Below are 9,857 nucleotides of genomic sequence, written 5' to 3'. Positions count from 1 at the left end.
TTATCTTCATACGTTTAAACTTTTTAAAATATTATAGAAATATTTGATTTACTATATAAAAGTTTTTTTATAGGACATAATTGTAATTTTTTAAATAACAAGCAAAGTTCTACCTGATAATTAATAGAAAAACTCTTTAAGATTATAATTTACATAATTTATTAAAAGCAATATTCTTTTTATCATATATTGCGACATTGAATCTTTAATTGAAGGAGAAACATCTAAGGAATTTTCAATGTATACACAATTGATTTTCTATACTTTATTAAGAATTATAAATAATCTTTAAAAATAATGTTAAATATTATAAATAGTTTTCCATTAAAAGTAATAAAAAGCTTCAATTTAGTTTAGCACATTTCTCGCAAATTATTTTAAATTCTCCACATTTGCTGTCAAATCTGATCAATTTAAAGTATATTTTTTAATATTTTCTGAGTACATCTTTCATTAAAATGTCAAACTACCAAAATAATTTATATCTTACTAAAAATGTAAATATATTATTACATTTTAACACACATATAGAGTTAAAAGATTGGAAATTATTTAGAAAAGCTTAAATAATGATTAAAAAAGACGTTTGAAATATATGCTAAATATAATTATAAATATATAAAAATAATAACGGAATATTATAATTATTTGAAATATACATATATGCAACGGATATATTTGTATTCTTATTAGAGATTATCTTTTGATAGAGATTAATCGCATTATTATATCAATTATCATCAATATAATTACCATTAGCAATACACAATATATTTCAGTGACAATATACAATACATGCGGTTCAAAGGTTTCGAGAGGTTACGAAACCAGTGCACTATCATTACCGATATCTGCCTGATTTATACATCTGTCTATTATTATCCTGTACACATATATTGATACTATCACAAATTCTAACTTTTTTGGAAATTTATAAAGCAAAAACTAGGTTAACTAAAGTAGCAATAATTTAGAATTTACACGGTAAAACTAATATTAAATTGACACCAAAGATGTCAATAAATGTCTGCGTGAAAACAACATTTGCATTTTCTCATAATTATTTTTTTCTGTTTAAGTATTTTATATCAAATTAAATTTGTAACTTCGAAATTTACAATATTTTGGAGAAAGTCAATTTTTCAAAATGTCACTACTGTTTGAGCATGTATAAAAAATTATGAAGAATTTATTGCATTGATGTAAAGAAAAGTTCTACGGAAAAAGAAAGAAAGACATAATTGATACTTTTATCACAAATTGTCCAAAGACGTGTGGAAGTAACTTTACGATATCGCGCCTCGTGGTCGTCCCGCGAATACGAATACTCGATCGAAACGCACGATGCCGAGCGAATTATGCAAAGCGAAAGTATCCACGTAAGAACGGGTTGCGCAAAACCCCGTAAGAAGAATACCCGTATGAGGCCGGCTCTGGTAATATCGTATTTGCGAAGAGGACGCGGGAGTGAGTCTCGTGTCGACAGATTTGTACCGTCCCCATTAAATAGATTTGTTTCAAAGATTTATCATCTGCCAATCTCACGAATTCGAAACACGTAATATAAGGTAACCTACTTCTGTAATTATTTTAAGGAGAATTAATATTACTTAAGCATTTTGATAAAATTTATTTTCACGTTAATTACTCCTGGTTTATTCTCAATGCAAAACTGCTTCATGCCGCAGCAATAATTATAAATTAATTACAATCTACAGCGATGTTATAACATATACAGCATAATATACAGCACATTAAATTAATATGGTAAATATATTTAATATATATTAATCCAATATGCACAATATATTATGTTATATTAATGTGTTACTATTATGAATGTTTGTATCTTTTTCTCTGCCTGACTTTTCTTCCTATATGCTTCAGCATTTGTAAAAAATTAATTTAATTAATTTAATTAATATTTTTTTATCTTCTTCTATAAATTTTTACATGTGAGAAAAATTTACTTTATATTTCAATAGTTAAAAGTTCAATAATAAAAGAAAATATAATTTTACCGTTTCTATCGATTACAATAAAGACGTAACTATGTATCGTTTAAACCGAGTATTTGCACTCGCGCCGTTTATAATTGATAACAATTAATAAACGAAAATATGCGTGTGAACATTCTGCACTCTACCTATTGTTTTTATGTTTATCCTATTAATTCGTTTTTGGAACAAGAATTGTGCGTCAAAGATTAATTTAGCTATTATTAAACGAGCGTGCCACTTAATATTTATAATAAAAATTAGTATGCTAATTAATTCACGAGAGGTAATATTTGGTATTGATTATCTCCTGTTGTATAAGTGGATATTAAAAACATAAGCGAACAATCCGAGCACAAATGGATATGCCAAAGAGATGTGTAACGAGAGATTTATTACAACGTTCGGCGCACGCATGATTAATGGGATTTTATAATTCACATTGAATGGCGATCAGAGATCGCGTTCTATTTCGTCATGTAGATGATATATGAGTATAAAGGGTTAAAGATCGAGTATTCCAATATCTCAATGTGCCTTGATCTCTTTGCCTCGATGAAATTTTAAAATCTAGAAATTCAAATGTCTGAGAATACATCAGAACTAAAATATTCAAAACTTTGAAAATTTTAAGAGAATACATAAATGTTCGCCATTTCAAATAACCTAATGGTATCCTATTTTATACCTCTTCTTAAAACTAAATGTGTATAAAAAAGCAATCCGCCAAGATTAACAGCTGTCGATATATCTCTCGCTCGCAATAAGCTAATTTCCACTTAACGTGTCGTTATTCTCATCTAAATGACCTTATTTATAATGAATAGGAGAAGAATGGGAGGATTAAATCGATCAGTTTAGCAATCGATTAACCCAATTAATCAGTTCGGGATAATTGATAAATCGGTGCATCTTTGAAATCAATCGAGTATCGTTTTCTCGCGATCGAGTTCTTTACCTTTTATGCTCCCCGACGAGGTGTGTGGCGTCTGGGGCGCGTGCGAGGTCAACGGCAACGGCGAGCCCGAGGAGGTCGCGGAGTGTTCCAGCTTGGAACTCACCGCGCTCCACATCTCGAACATGTTGAACGCCGTGGTGACGGTGTCGTGGGCTGACGTTTGCCAGGCTGATGCCCTGCTGAATCACCGGGCGTCCTTCGTCGGCCCGATGTAACATTCGCGGCCGCGTAACCGCGTTTAAATCCCTTAAAGATTCCCTTAAAGATCTCCCGCTCAGGGCTAACGCACCACTACCTCTTTAAAGGATGTTCTGTCCACTATGGTGAGACACTCGCGTATCTTAATATACTTCGTCGAGTTTCACCAGTTATGTGAAGTTCGTGTTTTCCTTCGTTCTTTTTTCTTTTTGTTTTTTTTTTCTCTTCTTCTTCTTGTTCCTCCACTGCCTTTTCCGTCTCCTCCACGCCACCCCAACGACGGTGCAACGTGACACGATTTATTGCGCTATTTATTACCACTCACCCCCCCATCAGATCGACGTAAAAGTCGTCGTTGCTGGTTTAATGATCGCACCGATGGTGCTTGCTCTTAGTCGCCCCGAAGTCGCAGCACGCCGAGTCGAGTACTCGTCGTAGTCGTTAATGTCGTTGCGCTCACTTCGTTTGCTGTTATCGCGGTCGTCGGCGCGTTTTCCGTAACCGTTGTCCACGTAACCGTCGCTGCTGTCATCGGGAATCGCGCGAGCTCCCGACGACGTGACATGGCTTCGTCGAACTTCCCTTCTAGTTCTCGATCTGAAAGGAAGTTGTCATCGCGTCGATCATGCGAGAGTTGTCGTATATGACGTTTGATGTTTTCAATTTTCTTGGTCAGATTTGACTGATTTTATTGCTAAATCTATAATAAAAATTTTTGAGATTAAATATGTCCGTTGATGACTTTTACTGAATTATGTGAAAATCTTGAAAATTTTATAATACAGGTAAATTGAATTCAAATAAAGCTTTGAACTCTCTGATTTTTAATATAACGTTATACGCGATTATCTCACTTTAATATTTGATCGATTTTATTTTTTAATAAAATTAAAACAGAATATAATTTTATATGTAGATTAATTCAGTATATATGTATAACTAGACCTTTTTCTCTCTGTTGCAAATTTCTAATTTAATAAAATTTCATATATTTTCTCAATTTCAATAAGTGTATGAGAAAAGTGAAAGAGGATTGAATACGTCAAATAGAAGATTAACTCATGCTTGATCGGACGCAACTTCCATCGAATCGTTTCGTGCTACTTCATTTCGGACGGAGAAAGATGAAAATTTTGCCAGACAGCAAACTAATGTTCACAGAATTAACGATTAAATGAAAATTTTCAAGACGAGAAACTTGCGACAGATTGCAAACGAGACAAAAAATCATTCGTCGAGAAACACTGATGCAAAATCTAAATTGTAAGCCATTTATATAATCTTTTCGAAAGTTCTCGGATCAACTTTCTAAAATGGCAACAAAAATCGCTCTTATGATATGCAGTTAATGGATAGATAAAATATAATAATAAGCAAATAGTGTACAAAAAGGCAAATTTTATTTATATATATAAAATAAATGCAAACTTTTAATTGAATTTTTTGAACGAAAAGATTTCGAGAATTTAAAACAAATATTTTAGTCAAGAAGCTTTAGGAAATCAATATAATATATATAGGTATACCGAAAAATACACATTATTATGCGTTCATAAATTGAAGATTGCAACTATTTGTCTACAAAAATGGTAAGAATAGCTCCGAAATAAAACTCTTCTCAAATAGAATAACTTAAGATTGAAAAAAGTAAAGGATTTAAATGGCAAGGATATAAAATCTGACGAGACACGTCATTAATCCTGAACGATTGATCTCTTGGCCGACGCGAAAAAGCGGCCGACTCCTGGCGCATCGATTCTGCATTTCCATGCAGCGTGATGGTTCCCCTTTAATCCCAACCGCGTTGCAAGTAGCGGAGAGCTCGCGCCAAGGGGAACCGCGCTTCACTATCGAGCGAAGCTCGACGACCACCGGCCGAGCTTAGCGAGCCTGTTTCCCGACCACCCATCTATACAGGGTGTCCGAAAAAAAATATATACGCCGATCGTACAGAGAAACCAAGAAATTCATCCCTGACTTTATTCCAATTTTGTTTATGCAATTTGAATTTTGTGCCGATCCATGATTAAAATTTTGACAGCTGTTGCAAAGATGTGGATATTTGATCTATTGAAGGAGTAGATCAGTTTTACATATTTTTAATTTAATGGGTATAATTTTCAATAAATATCTAAATATCAAAATGTTTTTAAGTAAATTTTCAAGAGATACATACTATATTATACACAGACTTAAAAGATTCATCGATTGATACTCATAAGTAACGATAGAGAAATAAAAAATTCGAGTATCTAAAAAATCCAAGAGATCCAAATAACCAAATATTATTTATCAATTAGAAAGGGAGTATTATTGCTTGGAGTTTTGTTAAGAGAGAATTCTCGGTTTACAATCGTTGGGAAACGCTGCTCTCAAGAATACTGAAATACCGTTATATATGAACGCGGTGGATGTCCGTTGACCACAATGAAAGGAGAAAATTGCGAGGGAAGAGGAAGTAAGGAGGAAAGTACAAGAGATAGAGGGAAAGAGGAAGAGGGCTCGCGGTACCGTGCGTACGGTTTATGTTCCCACTAGCCTACTGACTCGATGTTCTCTCTCAATCTCTATCCTCTGCGTTCTATCTTTCCTTCGCTTTAGATCTAGCGCATATCTTCGATCAGCAGAAGATTGCATTGTCGGATCTATCGTAAAGGGCAACCGTGCAAATTACTTTTCATTTTCATTAATCCGATTCATGTATAATTTTTTCGTAATAGCCAACCGCAATAATGAGTCTTGTCCTAATCAATTTTTATTTTGATTCAAGATTAAATTATTACGATCAAATTAAACGATCAAGATTAAAATCATAAATAAATGTTTCATTTTAGCTTTAATATAATAAATGTTATTATATTTTATGTGTAACGAATAAAAATCAATTTTAATTTGCTTCATTTAATTTCTGTGATTCTTTTATCTGCATAATATGTAAATAAAATAGATAAAAAATCTGCATAATAAAATAGATAAAAATAACGAAGCAGAAATTTATAATAAAATTCAAAGAACAAGTTGAACTCTAATCGAATATTTCTTTACAAACTATTATTATCATTATTATTAATATAATAATAATAATTATTATTATTAATGTTACTATTGTCAACATTAATGTTATTAAAATATAATTTACATTCATATACAATTATAATCTTCATTTCAATAATACCAAAAATAAATAACATCAGGATATTCAATTAATAAAATATATAAAACAAGATAATGGTTATTTTCATTCAGTTGTCACACATACTAGTGATAAGTTTTAAATATGATCGTAGAACTTTCTGTGCGACAAATATATATATAAATATATATATATATATATATATATTTAAAGTCTAAAAGTCGGTGAAGTATGAGGCGCGAGCGTGCGAGGTCTTGTTCGCGCGTGTGAATTACTTTCGCCCTGGGGGGGCATCGCATTTTATTTAGGTCGTATACATCGAGCGTATACTTTGGTTCTGGCACGAGTGTGTCGGCGGCGTTATTACGGCATTACCATTATCATGAGAAAAAGACAGAGAAGAGAGAAAGAGACAGAGAGAGAGAGATATGCACAGGTGACCCGACCGTGTGCACGCGATTCATACTTATCCCTACCTGTTCTTGACTTATTGGATATTTGACTTGTTTCGTACATTCGACAGAGGCAAACAACTATCGAACCTGATCTATGTGAATAATTGATTTCGAGCGGTTTGAAGACGATAAATACAATACGTTTCTAATTGCACAAATAAATTTTTATACATGTATGTATATGATAACAATCGATGTATAATATATATAAACATTAATAAAAAATATATCACATGCATTCCCTAACAAATTTGCTATATTGGATTTGTTTGAAATTAAAGGATGCATGAATTGTTTAATTTCACACATGATCTTTACTTTATAAGAAAGTACTTTGTAATTGATAAAAAAAATGTTATTAAAGATTTTAGCTATCAAAATGTTGAAACTAATTATTATTTAAGAAACACTATTTCACTAATATCGACTAATATTTTAAGACACTTCGTACATAGCATAATTTTGTTTCCTATAGTCTTCATCACGTCACATGGATACTTTCGGTTACTTTACGAGGACACCGTTGTAGATAACAACGGGAAAATAGTCTATCTTCTAATATACATTCTATGATTACACCATGTAAAACTATATGCACCGCTGGTATTGCACAAATTTTGCATATTATATCGATTATGATGCACTTTTAAATACTAAATAGACCTTTCTTACACATCTTTTTGATGGTTATAAAATTCTAATGATTATACACGAAATTTATGCGTTAAAATCAATAATAAGAAGATGAAAAAAAAATCAATTACCGGTCTTAATGACTTTTATTTTCGTTTTTATCAACATTTTATATAAAAGAATTTTTTTGTAACAGTAAATTGCTTTATATAAATAAACAATAATTAAAATTTATTTTTTGGTATATAAAAAGAAATAAATCTAGGGAAAACACACGTATAACTACATGTATATTAAAAATTAAAATGCTAAAGAATTATCAATTCACTTAAATTATAACAAGTTAGAAATTATAAAGCTTGTAAAAAATTTTCAATAGAAAAGAAGCTAGGTACACTAGGAATTTATCAAAAAATAAGAAATCAAAGTTATATAATAAAAACGCCGGATATGTCTTATGTATAAAATTTCAATATTAATTTTCATCTGGTTTAAGACATAATTTGTTATATCAGAAAACTCTGTTTTTCTTCTGCATTCATTCGCGTTGAGAAAGGAATAAATCTCTATTCATGTACTGCCTCGCGAATGCAAGATATCTCCAGAATGAGAACCCGCACTTTTCCGTTCGCCTGCGTGCAACACGCGCGCATACACATGCATATAAGTGCATACATTCGCGAGTCTGTATCGCCGTGCGTGCGATGTAGGTATTACTTAATAATATTCATAACCGGGAGGTAAAGGTTGGAGTGGGCGAGAAGACGGAGGGAGAATGAGAAAGAAGGATACAGAGAGAGAAAGAGCGATAGAAGTAAAGAGAGGAAAGCTTGTTGAGAAAGAGAGAGCGGGACAAACGTCGCGAAATCGTAAATGATCGAACATGTGAGAGAATAAGGAAAGATCGATAATGTAAAAATGAAAAACGCGTCATTAATATTCTATAACGCCAACAAGCTTTCTTGAGTGGAGTGAATTTTTTCCAAAGAAAAGGCTCATTAATTGAAGTTCGTATAATGCTGCTATACACTGATCATTGATGATACTAGGGAATAAATTATATTTCTTTGCAATATGCTGCATGAAATTCCGATTCCTCTCTAATAAATAATTTAATTTTACGACTGGTATTTTTATGAAATACGACTGTCGACTGTCCAATGCTAAATGTTATAGCGTTAATTATCTAAAATTTAGAATAACATCAAACCTTCAATTTCAGCCAAACATGTAATAGATATACGTTTAATAAAAATACACGAGACGTTATACCACATATATATATTTATAAAATCGCGAATAAAAAATAATCTACATAATTTAATGAATTATTTAATACGCGAAAAAAAATATAGAAAAAAAAATTCCCTTCGTTTTAAGATTTGTAGGCAATCCTAAAATGACACAAAGAGATATAGCACACAGAGGTATAACTATTTGATAGTATAAACTTTTCATTGATGAGAAAGCTAAAACACACTCTCCCGCCGAGGATCTATTTCTACGTCGCTGTCTGGCACCGTTATGACGCATCGCTCCTCTTGGGAGGAGCACCCACTCCCAAGAGAGGGTGAGAGAGAGCGCACGAAACGAGGCGAAGGGGTGCGTTTTATCCTGCGAGAGAACCCACCACTGTGTCGTCGCTCGTCGAACTGAACAATTCCGTAACAACGTCGTAGCGATCCTCGAGGACGCGCCTCGAGGTATCATGAAAAAATGCGGGAGCAACCCCGACGAAGAAGTCGCGGTGACACTTGCTCGCACTCGCTTCTCCCTCTCCTCCACGTTGGCGAACGCGCTCGCATCACTCACTTTCACTGACGCGCCGTGCGGCGGGCCGGCCGCTTCTGTCCTTCCGCGCGCAAGGGGTGGCACCCCGGCGCCGGCACGAGAAAACGTCGATACTCCTCTTTTTTCCCTCTCGTCGCACGACAATGTTCGCGAGCGCGCAGTAGAAGGTAAGAACGATTAACCCGAACGATCAACAATATCCCGATGTCATTCGGCACTACTCCGATAATCCGATCATTCCTGCCTAATGCGGAACGAGCAGTTCCACCGCATCCCGACTATCCGCGCGCAAGGGTAGCACGCGGACCAAGCAGCCGCGAGGATGGGCCTCGGCTCGCCGCGTGCCATCGGACGCGGGTGGTAACTGCGAGACGATCTTGGGACGAGAGGATGCGCGACCTGTCGCGCGAACGCCGGTTTCTCCAGCTATAAAGCCGGGTAACGCTGTTACACCTTAAGGGTTGGATCACACTCCGCGGATCGCTCGGAAATACGAGCGCACGGTCGCCGGGGGTTAAGTATTAGGGTAAGGGACAGGGATGAGATTTCGCGCGCGAGGCACTTGAGAGGAATCGCGAATTGTGTCGAAATCGCGAACGATCCCTTTTAACGGGCTTGCCGTGGCTGTCGCGCGACCGTGGCTCTGAGTTGACTGGTGCGCGTCGCGCAAGACCGGAGAGAGCCAGCCCCAC

At 34.6% G+C, this 9,857-nt stretch overlaps 1 long non-coding RNA gene across 1 annotated transcript; it reads right to left on the bottom strand.

Moving 5' to 3' along the window:
* Nucleotides 1-3,333: 3,333 nt before the first annotated feature.
* Nucleotides 3,334-9,857, bottom strand: LOC146721877 (uncharacterized). The gene is made up of 2 exons (XR_014925458.1): nt 9,005-9,857; nt 3,334-3,750 (listed from the first exon to the last, which is right to left on the bottom strand). It is a non-coding gene; the product is annotated as an uncharacterized LOC146721877 (long non-coding RNA).

This window comes from Nylanderia fulva, unplaced genomic scaffold, assembly GCF_048542155.1.
Source record: "Nylanderia fulva isolate GAGA-0341 unplaced genomic scaffold, ASM4854215v1 Scaffold4, whole genome shotgun sequence".
In the NCBI taxonomy this organism is placed as follows: Eukaryota; Metazoa; Arthropoda; class Insecta; order Hymenoptera; family Formicidae; genus Nylanderia; species Nylanderia fulva.
The sequence above is the reverse complement of the archived record's forward strand: the minus strand, read 5'-3'. Positions and strand labels throughout refer to the sequence as shown.